Source organism: Heteronotia binoei, chromosome 10 (assembly GCF_032191835.1).
Source record: "Heteronotia binoei isolate CCM8104 ecotype False Entrance Well chromosome 10, APGP_CSIRO_Hbin_v1, whole genome shotgun sequence".
Taxonomy (NCBI): domain Eukaryota; kingdom Metazoa; phylum Chordata; class Lepidosauria; order Squamata; family Gekkonidae; genus Heteronotia; species Heteronotia binoei.
The window spans coordinates 6,352,295-6,373,925 of NC_083232.1; the positions used below are offsets into that span (position 1 = coordinate 6,352,295).

Genomic DNA, 21,631 nt, shown 5'->3' on the forward strand with positions numbered 1-21,631 from the left:
TGATCCAGCAGGGCTCTTCTGATGTTCTTCTCAGAGGAAGGCCTCAGCCACTCTCCTCTGTTGTTGGCCCTCCAGAGGAACTGGCTGGCCACTGTGTGAGACAGGAGGCTGGACTAGATGGACCCTCACTGGTCTGATCCAGCAGGGCTTGTCTGATGTTCTTCTCAGGGGAAGGCCTCAGCATCTCTGCCCTGTTGTCGGCCCTCCAAAGGAACTGGCTGGCCACTGTGTGAGACAGGAGGCTGAACTAGTTGGCCCTCCCTGGTCTGATCCAGCAGGGCTCTTCTGATGTTCTTCTCAGAGGAAGGCCTCAGCGTCTCTGCTCTGTTGTGGGCCCTCCAGAGGAACTAGTTGGTCCCTGTGTGAGATAGGAGGCTGGACTAGATGGACCCTCACTGGTCTGATCCAGCAGGGCTTGTCTGATGTTCTTCTCAGGGGAAGGCCTCAGCCTCCATGACCTGGCGTTGACCTGTTCCCAGGGGTCGTTTTGTAGAAAAAACACATCGTAGAGTTCATTAGCATAACTCATTCGTATATGCCACCCCCCGCCTCCAGCCAAAAGCACCCCTATGCAAGACAGGAGGGCCCCATCGAGTCCACCCCCCAAAACCGCCACCATTTTCTCCAGCGGGACATGATTTCCGTCATCTGAAGATGAGCTGTCATTCCAGAGGATCCCCAGGTCCCACCTGGAGGTTGGCACCCCTTTTCCACTTTTAACCAAGATCGAGCCTGAGGTGTTGTGCGCGCAAAGCATTCAGGGCCCGGCCTCTTGTGAGGATCCAAAACAAAGCAGCCCGATCCAGATCTGACCGCTCCGACGGCAAATCCTGAAACACAAGTTCGGCAGCACGAGCCTCTTACTTAACCAACCACTGACTCCGTCTGCATGAGCTCCAAGCCGGTCCCTGCTTCTCCCCCCGGCCTCTAGTACAATCGCCATGGTTGATGTTTTGATTTATTTCTGGCCATATGGGTGCACACAATGTTATTTGCCGGGGCGATTATGTAGGGGGGAGGGAGCGAGAGAGAAGTCTCCGTGTGTGTTCTCTCTAGTTAATGTTTCCTGTGCGGTTCAACCCGTTCTGCCTACAGGTATGTTTATTTCACTACTCTAGCAAAACCGGCAGACTTTTTAATGGAACTGTTGATATTTTTGCTGGCTGAACTTCCTGGAGAGGAGAAAGAGAGAGGGAGAGGGAGAGAAGCGGCGGACGGCTGAGGTCCCCTCCTGAACTGAAGCCTGGAACTACAATTCTCCCTCATGGAATCAGAGGTTTCCATTGCATTAGGCATCTTTCCTCCTTTTAAAAAAAGGGGGAGAGAATGCATATAAGAACATAAGAGACGCCATGTTGGATGAGGCCAATGGCCCATCCAGTCCAACACTCTGTGTCACATAAGAACAGAAGAGAAGCTCTGTTGGATCAGGCCAATGGCCCATCCAGTCCAACACTCTGTGTCTCATAGGAACATAAGAGAAGCCATGTTGGATCAGGCCAGTGGCCCCTCCAGTCCAACACTCTGTGTCACATAAGAACATAAGAGAAGCCATGTTGGATCAGGCCAGTGGCCCATCCAGTCCAACATTCTGTGTCACATAAGAGAAGCCCTGTTGGATCAGGCCAGTGGCCCATCCAGTCCAACACTCTGTGTCTCATAGGAACATAAGAGAAGCCATGTTGGATCAGGCCAGTGGCCCCTCCAGTCCAACACTCTGTGTCACATAAGAACATAAGAGAAGCCATGTTGGATCAGGCCAATGGCCCATCCAGTCCAACACACATTGGCCAAAAAAACCCAAGTGCCATCAGGAGGTCCATCAGTGGGGCCAGGACACTAGAAGCCCTCCCACTGTGCCCCCCCCAAGCACCAAGGATACAGAGCATCACTGCCCCAGACAAAGAGTCCCAACAATATGCTGTGGCTAATAGCCACTGATGGACCTCTGCTCCATATGCTTACCCATTCCCCTCTTGAAGCTGGCTATGCTTGCAGCCACCACTACCTCCTGTGGCAGTGAATTCCACATGTTAATCACCCTTTGGGTGAAGAAAGGCTTCCTTTTATCAGTTCTAACCTGACTGCTCAGCAATTTCATTGAGTGCCCGTGAGTTCTATTGTGAGAAGGGGAGGAAAGTACTTCTTTCTCTGCCTTCTCCATCCCATGTATAATCTTGTAAACATCTATCATGTCACCCCTCAGTTGACATTTCTCCAAGCTGAAGAGCCCCAAGCGTTTTAACCTTTCTTCATAGGGCAAGTGTTCCAAACCTTTAATCATTCTAGTTGCCCTTTTCTGCACTTTATCCAATGCTATCTTTTCCTACACCATCCTTGACCCCTCTGACCACTGACACCTTCTTCTTCATGATCTATTGTACCTTCAGGCTCCGAAGGTCTCCTGAGGATACTCTCACACTGGAATGGTTGACCTTACAACACATTAAAATTCCCTTTTTTAAAATAAGTCTCTCGTGATGTTAACACTTTGTTAATACACTACTCAGCGTGCGCCCACCCCAGCAGCAGCGATCATGAGAAGCCAATTTCAGCAATTTCATTGAGTGCCCATGAGTTCTATTGTGAGAAGGGGAGGAAAGTACTTCTTTCTCTACCTTCTCTATCCCAGGCATAATCTTGTAAACCTCTATCATGTCATCCCTCATATGTGAAGTTTGGAGTCAACATACAGTACGAGGGGGACTGCTGCTCTGAAGAAGAGCCTCCATCTGGCATGCAGAAGGTCCCAGCATCTCCAGTTAAAAGGGCGAGCTGATGTCAAAAACCACCACTTGAAACTCTAGAGAGCAGGTGAGTAGACCAGGGGTGTCAAACACTCAGCCAGAAGGCCCAGATCAGCAAGCAACTCACTGTCACTGCCTCCTTCTCTCTCTTTCTTGCTTCCTTCTGCATCACAGCTTGCTTTGCCAGGCTTGCTCAATCGCACAGGAGCTACAGCACAAAGCCTCTCTTTTCTCCATTGACTGACCAATGCATGAAGCAACATATGTACAGAAGCTGGCAATGCCCAGCCGTTTCATGTTTCCCCCTGGGTCTCAGGCTCAAAGGCCTGACCATGAGGTTTCTGTAATCAAAAGCAGGTTTGCAACTTACAAACCTGCCCCTGAACAGCATACTCAAGATGGCTACAGCACAGACACTGTCTCCAGATTTTGATGTGATAATTCAGAGCAAGAAGGGTCAGTTATCAGCGATTGTTCCATAAAATAAGAACATAAGAGAAGCCATGTTGGATCAGGCCAACGGCCCATCAAGTCCAACACTCTGTGTCACACAGTGGCAAAAAAATTTATATACACACATACACTGTGGCTAATAGCCACTGATGGACCTGTGCTCCATAGTTTTATCTAAACCCTTCTTGAAGGTGGCTGTACTTGTGGCCGCCACCACCTCCTGTGGCAGTGAATTCCACATGTTAATCACCCTTTGGGTGAAGAAGTACTTCCTTTTATCCGTTTTAACCTGTCTGCTCAGCAATTTCATCGAATGCACACGAGTTCTTGTATTGTGAGAAAGGGAGAAAAGTACCTCTTTCTCTACTTTCTCCATCCCATGCATTATCTTGTAAACCTCTATCATGTCACCCCGCAGTCGACGTTTCTCCAAGCTAAAGAGTCCCAAGCGTTTCAACCTTTCTTCATAGGGAAAGTGCTCCAGCCCTTTAATCATTCTAGTTGTCCTTCTCTGGACTTTCTCCAATGCTATAATATCCTTTTTGAGGTGCGGCGACCAGAACTGCACACAGTACTCCAAATGAGACCGCACCATCGATTTATACAGGGGCATTATGATACTGGCTGATTTGTTTTCAATTCCCTTCCTAATAATTCCCAGCATGGCGTTGGCCTTTTTTATTGCAGACGCACACTGTCTTGACATTTTCAGTGAGTTATCTACCACGACCCCAAGATCTCTCTCTTGGTCAGTCTCTGCCAGTTCAAAATATTGCAAGAGTGCTAACCTCTTAAGCATCTTTTAAGTTTTTCTTTAAAAATCTTTAATTGTGCTTGGGTCCTTTATAGAGTTTCTATCTCCGCTCCCTGGCATTACATTTTATGATATACGCGGCCCAGCCCAACAAGGTCTCATTTATATCAGGTCTGGCCCTCATAACAAATGAGTTCGACACCATTGTCCCGAGATGCTGCTGGAACAGACATGGTGGAGGCCGTTGCCGTCAAACCCTGCTTGTGGGTTTTCAGAGACTTCTGAAGAAGAATATGCAGATTTATACCCCACCCTTCTCTCTGAATCAGAAACTCAGAGAGGCTTAAAACCTCCTATATCTTCTCCCCCCCCCCCCGCACAACAGACACCCTGTGAGGTGTGTGGGGCTGAGAGGGCTCTCACGGAAGCTTGGTCAAGAAGTCAATACCGCCTATACTGGACTGAAATAGCGCTATAGAATGGTTTTAAAGTTAATATATGTAAATTATGGTTTTATATGTTTTATTGGATTGATTGTTTTTATAATGTTGTAAGCCGCCCTGAGTCCGCTTGCGGAGAGGGCAGGATATAAATGGGAAGTAATAAATAAATAAGCTGCCCTTTCAAGGACAACTCCTGCGAGAGCAACGGCTGACCCAAGGCCATTCCAGCAGGTGCAAGTGGAGGAGTGGGGAATCAAACCCGGTTCTCCCAGATAAGAGTCCGTGCACTTAACCACTACACCAAACTAGCTCTCTATTAGAGCTATGGCTGACCCAAGGCCATTCCAGCTGCTGCAAGGGGAGGAGTGGGGAATCAAACCCGGTTCTCCGAGATAAGAGTCCGCTCACTTCACCACTATGGCTGACCCAAGGCCATCCCAGCAGCTGCAAGTGAAGGAGGGGGGAATCAAACCCGGTTCTCCCAGATAAGAGTCCACTCACTTAACCACTACGGCTGACCCAAGGCCATCCTAGCAGCTGCAAGTGGAGGAGGGGGGAATCAAACCCGGTCCTCCCAGATAAGAGTCCACGCACTTACCCACTATGGCTGACCCACGGCCATTCCAGCAGGTGCAAGTGGAGGAGTGGGGAATCAAACCCAGTTCTCCCAGATAAGAGTCCACTCACTTCACCACTATGGCTGACCCAAGGCCATCCCAGCAGCTGCAGGTGGAAGAGTGGGGAATCAAACCCGGTTCTCCCAGATAAGAGTCCACTCACTTCACCACTACAGCTGACCCAAGGCCATTCCAGCAGCTGCAAGTGGAGGAGTGGGGAATCAAACCCGGTTCTCCCAGATAAGAGTCCGTGCACTTAACCACTACACCAAACTAGCTCTCTATTAGAGCTATGGCTGACCCAAGGCCATTCCAGCAGCTGCAAATGGAGGAGTGGGGAATCAAACCTGGTTCTCCCAGATAAGAGTCCACTCACTTCACCACTATGGCTGACCCAAGGCCATTCCAGCAGCTGCAAGTGGAGGAGTGGGGAATCAAACCCGGTTCTCCCAGCTAAGTGTCTGCGCACTTCACCACTACACCCAACTGGCTCTCTAGAGGGACGCAGAAGGCTGGACTGGGAAGGGGGTGGGGGGCAGTTCCAGTGTGCGACTCTGGTTCCCATTACTGCACACAAGGGAATCTCACTCCCTGCTCCACCGGAGGTCAGTCAGTCAGTGACCTGCTTTGACTCCATAGGCTGGCAGGATCTCAGGATGCAGTGGCTTTAGGCCACACACATCCTCTGAAGTTCTTCCCATTTGCGGTTTGCTTTGACAAGGAACCTGGCAACCCTAAAGGCCTGAAGCAGGGATGCAGGAGAGAGATAATCAAGGCTTAGGATCACAGAGTCCAAAGGTACCTCCAGGGTCATCGAGCCCAACCCCCTGCACAATGCAGGAACTTCAGAAAAACCTCCCCACCACCTAGGCTTGCCAATCCCCAAGTCCCAGCAGGGGTTCTTCCGCTTTCCCAGGCTCCTTCCCGCCCCCAGTCAGCTGGCCTGTGGGGGGGAAGCCCCACCCCCAAAGCCACCATGTGACTTTCCCCCTCCGGAGGCTCCAGTCTCCGATTAAAAGGCTTCCTCTTGGGATGGGGTGTCTGTGTTACTTGGAAGAAGTTGGCAGCGACTCGTGAGTAGAGAGGCCAACCCCTCGCTTCAGAGTCCCCAAAAACGGGGGGGGGGGGGACGTCTGCTGAGCACTTCATTATTCCCTATGTGGAGATCGATTCTCCTAGGGTATAATGGGGAATAGATCTGGAGGTTTCGGGGGCTCTGGTGGAGCTGTTTTTTGAGGTGGAGGCACCAAATTTTCAGTATAGTAGCTAGTGCCTCTCCCCAAAGTACCCCCTAAGTTTCAAAACGATTGGACCAGGGGGTCCAATTCTATGAGCCCCCAAAGAAGGTGCCCCTATCCTTCATTATTACCTATGGAAGGAAGACATTTAAAAAGGTGTGCTGTCCCTTGAAATGTGATGGCCAGAACTCCCCTGGAGTTCAATTATGCTTGTCACACCCTTGTTCCTGGCTCCACCCCCAATGTCTCCTGGCTCCACCCCCAAAGTCCCCAGATATTTCTTGAATTGGACTTGGCAACCCTACCACCGCCACACACATCCACAGTGAGCCCTGCTCCATGCCCAGAAGATGGCAAAAATCTCCAGGTTCCCTGGCCAATCAGCATTTCCCCGGCTGTGTAAGAAAGGGCCATGAGAATTAAGCCCTGGCACAGCCCTTCCTGCCCTTCTTCTCATGATCTGCCTAAGTTCACAGAATCCACATTGCTGTCAGATGGCCATCTAGCCTCTGCTTGAAAACCTCCAAGGGAGGAGAGCCCACCACCTCCCGAGGAAGCCTGTTCTACTGAGGAACTACTCTAATGGTCAGGAATCATAGAATCCTAGAGTTGGAAGGGACCTCCAGGGTCATCTAGTCCAACCCCCACGCCCAATGCAGAAAACTCACAAATGCCTCCCCCTAAATTCACAGGATCTCCATTGCTGTCCATTGATGGCCATCTAGCCTCTGTTTCAGAACCTCCAAAGGAGGAGAGCCCACCACCTCCCATGGAGGAAGCCTGTTCCACTGAGGAACTACTCTAATGGTCAGGAATCATAGAATCCTAGAGTTGGAAGGGATCTCCAGGGTCATCTAGTCTAACCCCCTGCACAATGCAGGAAACTCACAAACACATCCCCCGAAATTCACAGGATCTTCATTGCTGTCAGATGGCCATCTAGCCTCTGTTTCAAAACCTCCAAGGAAGGAGAGCCCACCACCTCCCAAGGAAGCCTGTGGGAACTTAGAATCCTAGAATGCTAGAGTTGGAAGGGATCTCCAGGGTCATCTAGTCCAACCCCCTGCACAATGCAGGAAACTCACAAACCCCTCCCCCTAAATTCACAGGATCTTCATTGCTGTCAGATGGCCGTCTAGCCTCTGCTTGAAAACCTCCAAGGAAGGAGAGCCCACCACCTCCCACGGGGTGTGCCACATCCAGAAGGTGGAATCTGTGCACAAGATGAACAGGAGTATTAAGGGGTCCTGCTGACAGTGAAAAGACACAGCCCCCCCCCTCCCAGCATTACATCTGACCAGGCCCCAGTGAGACAGGCCCTGTGGTGTAGTGGTTAGAGCATCAGTAAGAATCAGTAAGCTTGCTGAGTGACCTCAGGTTAGTTTCACATCCTCCACTGCACCTACCTCGCGGGGTTGTTGTGAGGATAACATGGAGGAGAAGAGGATGGTGGCAGCCATCTTGGGTCCCCATCAGGGTGGAAAGGCAGAGAAAATATGAAGTTTAAAAAGAGAGAGATAACGTCAAGGCGTACCTGACCTACATTAGCTTGAACTACAAGAGCCAGTTTTGTGTAATGGTTAAGAGTGCAGACTCTCCTCTGGGAGAACTGGGTTTGATTACCCAGCCCTTCACATGCAACTGCTGGGGTGACCTTGGGTCAGTCACAAGTTCTCTCAGAGCTGTTCTGCTCAAGAGCAGCTCTCTCAGTCCAACCTACCTCACAGGGTGTCTGTTGTGGAGAAGGGAGGGGAGGGGAATGGAAAGGAGATAGTGAGCCGAGACTCTGAGTGAAGGGCATGATATAAATCCAGACTTCTTCTTCTCTTCCTCCCTTATCCTCTTCCTCTCCCTTTCCCTCCCTTTCTTCTTCAAAAGTTAGCCGCTTCTCTCCCTAACACCTGCATACCTCTTATTTGCCTCACTTCCTGAGAGGCGTACACCCCCCCCCCCTCACGACCTCCTTGGCAAGGAGGAAGAACCAGGTTCAAGTCCAGAAGCCCCTTCAAAGCCAACAAGACTAGCAGGGTATAAGCTTCGGGGACTCAAAGCTCCCTTTCAACTTTGACCATTGAAAGTTTCCACCAGAGATGGCCAAACTTGCTTCATGTAAGAACTGGATAGAATACATGTCAAATGTGGGAGGGAAGGAGGAAGGGAGGGAAGGAGGGAGGGAAATAGATGGGGAGGGAGAGGGAGAAAGAAAACAACTTTAACTTTAAATGCATTCTCTACGCCGCCAGCTGGCTTGACTTGGAGAACCGCTTTAAAGAGACAAATGCCTTCTCCAAGACAGCCAATGGGGCGGTGGGGACTTCGAGAGCCAGTTTGGTGTAGTGGTTAAGTGTGCGGACTCTTATCTGGGAGAACCGGGTTTGATTCCCCACTCCTCCACTTGCACCTGCTAGCATGGTCTTGGGTCAGCCATAGCTCTGGCAGAGGTTGTCCTTGAAAGGGCAGCTGCTGTGAGAGCCCTCTCCAGCCCCACCCACCTCACAGGGTGTCTGTTGTGGGGGAGGAAGGTAAAGGAGATTGTGAGCCGCTCTGAGACTCTTCGGAGTGGAGGGCGAGATATAAATCCAATATCTTCATCTACCTCACAGGGTGTCTGTTGTGGGGGAGGAAGGGAAAGGAGATTGTGAGCCGCTCTGAGACTCTTCGGAGTGGAGGGCGGGATATAAATCCAATATCTTCATCTACCTCACAGGGTGTCTGTTGTGGGGGAGGAAGGGAAAGGAGATTGTGAGCCGCTCTGAGACTCTTCGGAGTGGAGGGCGGGATATAAATCCAATATCTTCATCTACCTCACAGGGTGTCTGTTGTGGGGGAGGAAGGGAAAGGAGATTGTGAGCCGCTCTGAGACTCTTCAGAGTGGAGGGCGGGATATAAATCCAATATCTTCATCTACCTCACAGGGTGTCTGTTGTGGGGGAGGAAGGGAAAGGAGATTGTGAGCCGCTCTGAGACTCTTCGGAGTGGAGGACGGGATATAAATCCAATATCTTCATCTACCTCACAGGGTGTCTGTTGTGGGGGAGGAAGGGAAAGGAGATTGTGAGCCGCTCTGAGACTCTTCGGAGTGGAGGGCGATATAAATCCAATATCATCTTCTTCTTCTTCGAGAGCCACACAAGATGTATGATAGAGGCACATGTGGGTCCTGAGCCTCAGTCAAGCCTCCCCGGCTTAAACTCTTTAAAAAAAACCACCACGGGTCTCAAAGGCGGGACTGGACTCGAATCTTGCTTTACTGCACGAAAACACGGCTGCCCGCCTGAAAATATCTCGTGACACAGGTTCAACGGAGTGCGGCGGGCCGAAGGTCCCACAGCAAGCCTCCACAGCAGAGTGTGGGATCTGAACCCAAGTCTCCCAGGCACTAGTCTGACACTACACCGCACCGGGTCTAGAAAAGAGCGATGGGCCCAAAATCACCCCTTCAGTTTCCCGGCAGAATGGGGATCTGAACACGGCCTCCCTAGGCCAAGACTAACCACTGGCTAGAGCAAAGCTCTCAAGGCTCCCACTGCCTGGCTTGGAGAAGGCATTGGTCTCTTTAAATCACTTCGCCAAGCCAAGCCAGGCAGCGGCTTGGAGAAGGCATCTAAATTTTAAGTTGAACATATGAACCTATGAAGCTGCCTTCTACTGAATCAGACCCACCCCCCACCCCCCTCGGTCCATCAAAGCTAGTCTTGTCTACTCAGACTGGCAGCGGCTCTCCAGGGTCTCAAGCTGAGGTTTTTCATGCCTGTTTGCCTGGATCATTTTTAGTTGGAGATGCCGGGGATTGAACCTGGGACCTTCTGCTTACTAAGCAGATGCTCTACCACTGAGCCACAGCCCCATTCATGGCTCTTCAGGGTCTCAAGCTGAGGTTTTTCACGCCTACTTGCCTGGACTCTTTTTAGTTGGAGATGCCGGGGATTGAACCTGGGATCTTCTGCTTACCAAGCAGATGCTCTACCACTGAGCCACCATCCCTCCCTTAAAGTTGCCTTCATTCCTTGTGAACATATGAAGCTGCCTTATACTGAATCAGACCCCCCTTGGCCCATCAAAGTCAGTCTTGTCTACTCAGACTGGCAGCGGCTCTCCAGGGTCTCAAGTGGAGGTTTTTCACGCCTATTTGCCTGGACCCTTTTTAGTTGGAGATGCCCGGGATTGAACCTGGGACCTTCTGCTTACCAAGCAGATGCTCTACCACTGAGCCACCATCCACCCAAGTTGCTTTCTTTCCACCTCTCCCTCCCCATTTTCCTTTCTTCCTTCCCTCCCTCAAACATCTGACATTCACATCTTGCAGCTCTCAAACATCTGACATTTATTCTCTGTGGCTCTTACGTTAAGCAAGCTTAACCACCCCTGGCCTAGAGCAGACTCCTCATCAGCCATCTCTTGCCCGCAGCTTGCATGGAGTACCGGCCGACGCCTTCCATCTGGGGAGATGCCCAAACCGAGCCCAAGGGAATTTTCTCTTCAAAAGGAAGATCAAACTCTCCCCCAAAACTGAACGGACATCAAAGCGCACGCACGAGAGATCCATATTTTTCAAATCAAAGGAAACCCAACACCCTCTGCGTTTCGGTCGCCGGATCGCAAGCGTCCCGTTCGCGCCAGAAGCAAGCAGCCGATCTCCAAAGTTCATGAACCGCTGTGGTTGAAGGACCTTCTGCATATTCGCTGTTGCAAAGGGCTGCCAAATCCAAAGCCGGAGGGAGTAACCCGGCCTTTAAAAACGCTTCCCCCTCCTCGAGTGATTTTTTTTAAAAAAAAATAAAATAAAGAAAACTTAAAACCATGAAGTTCCCCACCCTCAACTCTAGCTGGAAACCAATGATTTAATATCGGAAACAGAAGTCCAGAACCACACGCAAGACATGAAGCTATTTTGGCTTTCCCAGAGCTAAGCCTGCAACAGCAGTACAGAGAGATGCTCTTTTTCCTTTCCCGCCCTCCCCCCCCCCCCCGGCATCCTGAAGAACCCACCACGCTCGCCAGCTTTTTCTGATGTCATGTTTTTTCTCCAGTTTCATTATTCTTTGGCCTGGTGCTGATACAGAGAAAGAGAGAGCTGGCTGGAAAGCAAATTTAAAGTCAGATCGAGTTTGTGTCTCCGCCTCGAAGAGCGAAATAAATTCTGGACCGATCACCCGTCTATTCAGCAGAGGCATTGTGGCTCAGTGGTAAAGCATCTGCCTTGAATGCAGGAAGGTCCCAGGTTCAATCCCTGGCATCTCCAGTTAGAAAAGACCACACAGTAGGTGATGTGAAAAATTGCTGAAATGAGTGACTCAGCAATGCCTGGACACTGGAGGGCGCTATATCCCTCCATGTGTGTACAGGTGTTACATCCTTGAATGGGATGCCTTTCTTTGTCTAAATCTGGGAGCTGACCTCTAATCCCCTCCTCTCCTTTTGTCCTCTCCATCACTACATATGGCCTTCCATGGAGACAAATGTCTAAGAACATAAGAATGTAAAAGAAGCCATGTTGGATCAAGCCAATGGCCCATCCAGTCCAACACTCTGTGTCAAATAGTATATAAAAAAAAAGTGACATCAGGAGGTCCATCAGTGGGCCAGGAAGCTCTCCCACTGTTGCTCTCCCGAGCACCAAGAATACAGAACATCACTGCCCCAACACATAAGAACATAAGAGAAGCCATGTTGGATCAGGCCAATGGCCCATCCAGTCAACACTGTGTCACACAGTGGCCAAAAAACCCAGGCTCCATCAAGAGGTCCATCAGTGGGGCCAGGACACTAGAAGTCCTCACACTGTTGCGCCTCCCAAGCACCAAGAATACAGAGCATCACTGCCCCAGACATAAGAACATAAGAGAAGCCATGTTGGATCAGGCCAATGGCCCATCCAGTCAACACTCTGTGTCACATAGTGGCCAAAAAACTCAGGTGCCATCAGGAGGTCCATCAGTGGGGCCAGGATACTAGAAGTCCTCACACTGTTGCCCCTCCTAAGCACTAAGAATACAGAGCATCACTTGCCCCAGACAGAGAGTTCCAACAATCTCTGCAGATCTCTCAAGAAGAGACAATGCCCTCATACTCTCCCACATGTGGAGCTGGCCATTTGCGACAGGGAAAGCGGTCTTTCGATTTGGCTTCTCTCTCTCCTTTTGACTGAAGTCTGAACGTGAGGTGGATCTTCTTGAATAAATACAAGTTTCTCTCTCTCACTTTTTAAAAATATACTTGCTGGGAGATTTATTTACTGCACTCAGCATCACACTTTTAAGACTGGGCAAAACTCTGCTATATTAACCAGATATCCTAATAAAATCCTCCTCCTGAGACCCTGGAGAGCTGCTGCCAGTCTGAGTAGACAATACTGACCTTGATGGACCAATGGTCTGATTCCATAGAAGGCAACTTCATGCGTGTTCATCGAAGTCCTTCTTGGAGACGACTAGGTAGGCCATCTCCGGAATTATAACCAGTGCTCATTTTGCAGCAAGAGCTCCTCTGCATATTAGGCCACACACCCCTGAGGCAGCCAATCCTCCTGGAGCTGACAGCAGGGCCCTGTAAGAAGAGCCCTACAGGGTCTTGGAGGATTGGCTGCATCAGGGAGGTGTGGCCTAATAGGCAAAGGAGCTCCTGCTACAAAATGAGCCCCGATTATAACTGACGTCCTAACTACAGATATCAGTTCCCCCAGAAAAAAATGGCCATCTAGGAGGGCCAATTACATGGTGCTACACTCCACTGAGGTCCCCACCCCCCTCCAAATCCCACAGAAAAGCCCAGCAGGAACTAATTTGCATATTAAGCCACACCCCTGATTTCACCATTTTCCCACCCGGAAAAGCCCAGGAGGAACTTATTTGCATATAGGCCACAGTCCCTGATGTCACCAAAGTTCCACGCAGAAAAGTCCAGCAGGAACTCATTTGCATATTGGGCCACACCCCTGATGTTGCCATTGTTCCACACGGAAAAGCCCAGAAGGAGTTCATTTGCATATTAGGCCGCACTCCTAATGTCGCCATTGTTCCACACAGAAAAGCCCAGAGGAACTCATTTGCATATTAGGCTGCATCCCTGATGTCACCATTGTTCCACACAGAGAAGCCCAGAAGGAACTCATTTGCATATTAAGCCATACCCCCTGACACCAAGCCAGCCAGAACTGCATTTCTGCTCCAAAAAAAGCCCTGCTCCTAACCATGGCACTACACTGGCTCTCTTGAAAGGCGTGCAAAAAGTCAGGTATCCCGACATGCTAAACCACAAGGTTACCAACTCCAGCTTGGAAAATTCCTGGAGATATTTGGGAGGGGGTGAATTTGGGATGGATTTTATCCAGAATTTGTGATATGTTGCTAGAGTTGCCAGTTACATGTTGGTATTTTTTCTGTCCTACCAGTGTAACCATTTCTTCTCTATTTCCAGGCCCTGCTTTCCCGCGGACCCTCCGTCAATTCAATCACCTGCCCCCAGGGGAGGCCGACCAGGAAGACTTAAAAATAATAGATAAAGCACATGCCTTTTTAACTTATTAAACAGAAAAGGCTTCCAGTAAAAGGGTACCAAAGGGACAAGGGTTTTTTCCTTCCCCCTTTCCATTTCATTGCCACCAGCAGCTTCCTCAAAAAAAAAGAAAAATAATTAAAAATTAATCATTGACCTCGCCTTCCCACCTCTCTGCCTCGGCCAGAAGGTTAGTCTTTCTGTGGCAAAAGTGCTCCAGACCTTCCAATTCTCCCCAGTTAAGTCAAAACGGATACCTGCTCACCTGTGAGCTCCACACCCTACAACGTCATGGAGAATCCAAACATTCCAGGAGACATTTGTCAGCAACAGAGCATTGATTTGGGGGCATCCCCAACAGATTTCACCTTGCACAGGTTGGATTCTCTGGTTTGGTATCGCCGGGAATCTTTACCTTGAGTAGCAGAGTGCTTAAAGCTAACCCTGCAGTAAAAGCAATAGAACAAAGCACTGCCCCCCTTGGATCTAGCAACATGCAGTAAACTGCCGGTTGCTGACTGTGCTAGCAAACTTACAAAGTTACACTGAGCCTTTTTGTCAATTTCAAGCTAATAAGAAATGACAGTATATGTCACTTTAAGGGTCCATAATACTGTGAAAAGATTATGTAACTCCCACTATACAGCTGAAACAAGAAGCATGTGAGTAACATGTGTAGCTCATTAGCTAATTGGGCAATGGGATTGGCTAATAGAGGTATATCAACAGTGGCCACACTTTAACTCTTGTGGGTGAATAGAAGGGCGAATATCGGAGGAGAGACATGGAGAGGAGTTGGAGAGTGGCTTGTTATTCTGTTGGACTGATTAGCTGTATTGGATTGATGGACTGGTAAATGACTATTCTTCTGGACTGAGATTTTGTACTATTGAACTGGCTGGACTGAATGTGAGTGACCTGACCACTGGACTGACTTTGACTTATGCATTTTGCCTGAACCCAAATATACTTGAACTGGCTGTTGTTGAGTTTGTCTTCACTAGAACTATAGCTGGGGCTGGGCTGACCAGAGTGCTCTACTCGAAGAACTTCCTACACTCTGACAAGAAATGTTTATGAAAAGGGATGGCCAAACTTTCTTAACCTAAGAGCCACGTAGAATAACGGAGGGAGAGAGGGAGGCTGGAAAGAAAGCAACTTTAATTTTAAATGCGTTTCTCCGAGTTGCCAGCTGTCTTGGCTTGGAGAAGTGATTGAAAGAGACAAATAAGAAGATAAGAACGTAAGAGAAGCCATGTTGGATCAGGTCAATGGCCCAACCATTCCAACACTCTGTTTAACACAGTAACCAATATATGTGCATGTGTGTACACACACACACACTGTGGCTAATAGCCACTGATGGACCTCTGCTCCATATTTTTATCCAATCCCCTCTTAAAGCTGGCTATGCTTGTAGCCGCCACCACCTCCTGTGGCAGTGAATTCCACATGTCAATCACCCTTTGGGTGAAGAAGTACTTCCGTTTATCCGTTCTAACCCGACTGCTCAGCAATTTCATGGAATACCCACGAGTTCTTGTATTGTGAGAAAGGGAGAAAAGGACTTCTTCCTCTACTTTCTCCATCCCATGCATAATCTTGTCAACCTCTATCATGTCACCCCGCAGTCGACGTTTCTCCAAGCTAAAGAGCCCCAAGCGTTTTAACCTTTCTTCGTAGGGAAAGTGTTCCAAACCTTTAATCATTCTAGTTGCCCGAAATGCTTTCTCCAAGCCAGCCAACAGGGCTACGGGGGCTTTGAGAGCCACACAATATGCGCGAAAGAGCCACAGTTTGGCCACCCCTCTTCTAGACAGTGTGGGTGAGAGAAAGGAAGAAGAAGATGATATTGGATTTATATCCCGCCCTGCACTCCAAAGAGTCTCAGAGCGGATCACAATCTCCTTTACCTTCCTCCCCCACAACAGGCACCCTGTGAGGTGGGTGGGGCTGGAGAGGGCTCTCACAGCAGCTGCCCTTTCAAGGACAACCTCTGCCAGAGCTATGGCTGACCCAAGGCCATGCTAGCAGGTGCAAGTGGAGGAGTGGGGAATCAAACCCGGTTCTCCCAGATAAGAGTCCGCACACTTAACCACTACACCAAACTAGCTCTACACCAATAGAACATGTATTTTAGCTAACTGGATGCACGCCCAGCCTCCATGGTGCAAGGTGGAGAGAAAGATGCACCTTCTTTGTATGTGAGTGAGAAAGGAAAAGGAAATTGCTTTTTTGTCGGGCCGGGCCATGCGTGTCATAAAATATAACGCCAGGTAGCAGAGACATAAACTTTATAAAGGACACAGACAAGCACAATCAAAGATTTTAAAAAACCCTTAAAATAAAACATGCTTGAAACATTAGCACTCGGTGCTCTTATAGGTGCTCTCTTTGTATCTCTCCTGTGTGATCCAGGGAACTGGGCAAAGGAAGCTCTGGCTCTTTCCCAGGGGACCAGGAGGGGGCGGAACCTTAACCCACAGAAGGAAGAGAGGCTTGGCTCAGTCGCTCTGCTGTGCGATTGAGAGAGCCTGGCAAAGCAAGCTCGCCCTTCCCCCTTCCTCAGCCAATGGAGGAGCCGCAGCCAATGGAGAAGATAGAGGCTTTGCTCTGTAGCTCCTGCGCGATTCAGCAAGCCTGGCAAAGCCAGCTGTGATGCAGAAGGAAACAAAAGAGAGGGAGAAGGATGCAGATGACAGCCAGCTGCTTAGGGACCTGATAGGAGCCCTCCGGGGGCTTGATTTGGCCCCCAAGCTGCATGTTTGACACCCCTCAACTACAGGACTCGACTCTAACCGTTCCACTCGCAGAGCAATATGGCTGCCCACTGAAACCAACACCACGAGAAGCGACAGTCATCTAACACAGGGGTGGCCTCCGGTAGCTGAGCTCTCCAGCTGTTTTTTGCCTATAACTCCCATCAGCCCCAGCCAGCATGGCCAATGGCTGGAGTTGATGGGAATTGTAGGCAAAAAAAAACATCTGGAGAGCTACCGTTGGCCACCCCTGATCTAACAGGTTCAGCTCCCAATTACAGCATTGCACAATGGCAGCTGCAAACCACAAGGCTCGACAGCAAGACGCAAGGATAACATCTCCTTGTCCCAGAAGAAGTGACATGCGCAAACCCTTGCATGCAAGGAACGCATGAGGACTACTCTGCAGTGTCTCCATGGATATGACATGATAGAGGTTTACAAGATAATGTATGGGATGGAGAAAGTAGAGAAAGAAGTCCTTTTCTCCCTTTCTCACAATACAAGAACTCGTGGGCATTCGATGAAATTGCTGAGCAGCCAGGTTAAAACGGATAAAAGGAAGTCCTTCTTCACCCAAAGGGTGATTAACATGTGGAATTCACTGCCACAGGAGGTGGTGGCGGCCACAAGCATGGCCACCTTCAAGGGGGGTTTAGATAAAAATATGGAACACAGGTCCATCAGTGGCTATTAGCCACAGTGTGTGCGTATATATAAATTTTTTTGCCATTGTGTGACACAGAGTGTTGGACTGGATGGGCCGTTGGCCTGATCCAACATGGCTTCTCTTATGTTCTTATGTGACACAGAGTGTTGGACTGGATGGGCCATTGGCCTGATCCAACATGGCTTCTCTTATGTTCTTATGTGACACAGAGTGTTGGACTGGTGGGGCCATTGGCCTGATCCAACATGGCTTCTCTTATGTTCTTATGTGACACAGAGTGTTGGACTGGATGGGCCACTGGCCTGATCCAACAGGGCTTCTCTTATGTTCTTATGTGACACAAAGTGTTGGACTGGATGGGCCATTGGCCGGATCCAACAGGGCTTCTCTTATGTTCTTATGTGACACAGAGTGTTGGACTGGATGGGCCGTTGGCCTGATCCAACATGGCTTCTCTTATGTTCTTATCCAAGACAGGAAGCCCAAACCACATAAAGGAGATGCTCCGCACATGCCAAATGTGGCCAGGAAAGGAAACTGTGCAGAACAATCCAACAGGAGATTTCTCGCTGACCTTCTGCTGAGTCTTCTCCAATATTATGGGACTCGGGACTTTTGTTGAGGAGGAACGCTGTTCCGGCTGGCTTGGTGACAGGGGATGTGGCCTAATATGCAAATGAGTTCCTGCTGGGCTTTTTCTACCCCAAAAGCCCTGATGGGGCTCACATAGGGTTGCCAAGTTCCCCCTCCCCAGCCACTGGTATAGGACTAGTACTAGGCAGGGCTTTTTTTGCAGCAAGAACTCCTTTGCATATTAGGCCACACACCCCTGATGTAGCCAATCCTCCAAGAGCTTTCAGGACTCTTCTTACAGGGCCTGCTGTAAGCTCCAGGAGGATTGGCTACATCAGGGGTGTGTGGCCTAATAGGCAAAGGAGCTCCTGCCCCTGGGGGAAAGGCTGTCAGATCCAAGATGGGAAATTCCTGGAGATGGATTCCGGGGATATAATTCCATAGAGTCCACCTTCCCAAGCAGACATTTTCTCCAGGGGGGAACTGATCTCTGTAGTCTGGAGATGAGCTCTGATTCTGAGAGCCCGTTTGGTGTAGTGGTTAAGTGTGCCGACTCTTATCTGGGAGAACCGGGTTTGATTCCCCACCCCTCCACTTGCACCTGCTGGAATGGCCTTGGGTCGGCCATAGCTCTGGCAGAGGTTGTCCTTGAAAGGGCAGCTGCTGGGAGAGCCCTCTCCAGCCCCACCCACCTCACAGGGTGTCTGTTGTGAGGGGAGAAGATATAGGAGACTGTAAGCCGCTCTGAGTCTCTGATTCAGAGAGAAGGGCGGGGTATAAATCCACAGTCTTCTTCCACTTCTCAGCCCCACCCACTTCACAGGGTGTCTGTTGTGGGAGGAGAAGATAAAGGAGATTGTGAGCTGCTCTGAGTCTCTGATTCAGAGAGAAGGGCGGGGAATAAATCTGCAGTCTTCTACTTCTTTTCAGCCCCACCCACCTCACAGGATATCTGTTGTGAGGGGAGAAGATAAAGGAGACTGTAAGCCGCTCTGAGTCTGATTCAGAGAGAAGGGCGGGGTATAAATCTGCATTCTTTTAAATCTAATCAGGTTTGATTCCCCACTCCTCCACCCACAGCTACTGGAATAGCCTTGGGTCAGCCACAGCTTTCTTAGAGCTGTCCTTGAAAGGGCAGCTTCTGTGAGAGCTCTCTCAGCCCCACCCACCTCACAGGGTGTCTGTTGCAGGGGAGGAATGTAAAGGAGATTGTGAGCCGCTCTGAGACTCTTCGGAGTGGAGGGCGGGATATAAATCCAATATCTTCATCTACCTCACAGGGTGTCTGTTGTGGGGGAGGAAGGGAAAGGCGACTGTGAGCCGCTCTGAGATTTGGAGTGGAGGGCAGGATATAAAACCAATACCATCATCTTCTAGGAGTTCTCCAGGTCCCACCCGGAGGTTGGCATCCCTAACTGACATGCCCCGAGCCAGCTCTGAACCTATGCAAAGAGTAAGAGCTCTCCCTGCCCATAGAGCTTTGCATTTCACCTGGCCCCAGGCATGCCGCACAGCTGCCTGCATTGTGACAACTGCCTCAATGAGCAGAGACGCACAGCTGGAAACTAGTTAAGGCTGCAGCTGGGGAGCTCCAGGGGCAGCCGTCAGCAGAATTCATCCCGTTTGCTTCATGCCTCAACCTCCCATGGGGCGGAGGATGCCACTGGGCTCCCCAAATGCACCCTATGTGCTGAACGTATATATGAACACATGAAGCTGCCTTATATTGAATCAGAGCCTGGGTCCATCAAAGTCAGTCTTGTCTACTCAGACTGGCAGCCGCTCTCCAGGGTCTCAAGCTGAGGTTTTTCACGCCTACTTGCCTGGACCCTTTTCAGTTGGAGATGCCGGGGATTGAAACTGGGACCTTCTGCTTACCAAGCAGATGCTCTACCACTGAGCCAACATTCCTCCCCAACATATATGAACCCATGAAGCTGCCTTATACTGGATCAGAACCTGGGTCCATCAAAGTCAGTCTTGTCTACTCAGACTGGCAGAGGCTCTCCAGGGTCTCAAGCTGAGGTTTTTCACGCCTCTTTGCCTGGACCCTTTTTAGTTAGAGATGCCGGGGATTGAACCTGGGACCTTCTGCTTACAAAACACATGCTCTACCACTGAGCTACCATCTCTCCCTTAAAGTTGCCATCGTTCCTTGTGAACATATGAAGCTGCCTTATACTGAATCAGACTCTCGGTCCATCAAAGTCAGTCTTGTCTACTCAGACTGGCAGCGGCTCTCCAGGGTCTCCAGTTGAGGTTTTTCACACCTACTTGCCTGGATCCTTTTTAGTTGGAGATGCCGGGGATTGAACCTGGGACCTTCTGCTTACCAAGCAGATGCTCTACCACTGAGCCACCGTCCCTCCCCAAAACATATGAACATATGAAGCTGCCTTCTACTGAATCAGACTCTTGGTCCATCAAAGTCAGTCTTGTCTACTCAGACTGGCAGTGGCTCTCCAGGGTCTGAAGCTGAGGTTTTTCACGCCTTTTTGCCTGGACCCCTTTTCGTTGGAGATGCCGGGGATTAAACCTGGGACTTCCTTGCTTACCAAGCAGATGCCCTGCCACTGAGCCACCGTCCGTCCCCTACATGACGCTGCCTTCTACTGAATCAGACCTTTTGAGTCTATCGTTCTTGTCTACTCAGACTGGCAGCTGCTCTCTAGGGTCTCAGGAAGAGGTCTTTCACGTCACCTCCTACCCGATCCTGGAGATGCCGGGGCTTGAACTTGGGACCTTCTGCATGCCAAGCAGATGCTCTGCCACTGAGCCACAACCCCTCAGTGCTGCTCATTTGTGAGAGGCCCAGCTGTAAATTGAACACAAAGGGTGCCAAGGCACTCTGACCTATACTGGCGTTTCTCCAAAGCAGAGCTGGCCAAACATGCTTAACATAGGAGCCACATAGAATAAATGTCAGATGTTTCAGGGAGGGAAGGAGGGAGTAACTAGCGAGGGAGGGGAGAGGTGGAATGAAAGCAACTTTAACTTTAAGTGCATTCTCCAAGCCACCAGCTGGCCTCAGCTTGAGGAAGTGACAAAGAGAGAAATGCCTTCTCCAAGTCAACCAATGGGGTGGTGGAGGCTCCAAGAGCCACACAATATGTGTGGAAGAGCCACATGTGGCTTCTGAGTCACAGCTTGGCCTTCCCTTCTTTCCCCCAGACCTTTGCATTTCATGTGGCCGTCTTACACTTGCTTAATGTAAGAGCCACATAGTATCAACATCAGATGTTTGAGAACGGCAAGACATGAATAAATACTACACATGAGTCTTTATTAAAACTCTTAATGCTTTCTTTGCACTGAAAGATAAAATACATACGTATGCACTTTACAACATGACCATGCTAGAAGGAAACTTTTTAAAAAATGGTGGTAATAACAGTTCCCATAAAACCAGCATAGGGAAAGGTTAGGGGATTATTTTTTTGGCACTAGTGGGAGAAGGATACACACATGTACCATATAAATCACTACCATTTGCATCAGTAGGCATCTCTCTTTGACTTGACACCAAGATTAGTAAATGCAGCCCCTACAAGAGCTATAAAACTAATGGGGGAACCCTGCACCACCCTCTTTGATTCCATCCCTTCTTCCAGCGGCTCCCTTGGCTCTTGCACCATCTTTCGCTGCTCTAGGTCTCCGGGCGACCTCTGCGGTGGAGAAGTTTGCAAGCCTGCCTGCCTATTTCCCCCTCCTTCTCCACTTCACACATGGTGGAAACAGTAAAACAAAATAGGAGTCCATTGCACCTTTAAGACCAACTCAGTTTTATTCAGAACGTAAGCTTTCGTGTGCATGCACACCTCTATTTTGTTCTACTACTTCAGACCAACACGGCTGCCTATTTGGATCTCTATGGTGGTAATAG

At 49.6% G+C, this 21,631-nt stretch overlaps 1 protein-coding gene and 2 non-coding genes across 3 annotated transcripts in view; 1 reads left to right on the forward strand and 2 right to left on the reverse strand.

Annotated features, from left to right (window-relative positions):
- The window catches only part of WNT9A (Wnt family member 9A), a 97,326-nt gene that overhangs the window by 55,821 nt on the left and 19,874 nt on the right, over positions 1 to 21,631 (reverse strand). The window lies entirely within an intron of this gene.
- On the reverse strand, positions 10,028 to 10,099 carry TRNAT-AGU (transfer RNA threonine (anticodon AGU)). The gene has a single exon. It is a non-coding gene; the product is annotated as a tRNA-Thr (tRNA).
- On the forward strand, positions 11,422 to 11,494 carry TRNAS-UGA (transfer RNA serine (anticodon UGA)). Its single transcript has one exon. It is a non-coding gene; the product is annotated as a tRNA-Ser (tRNA).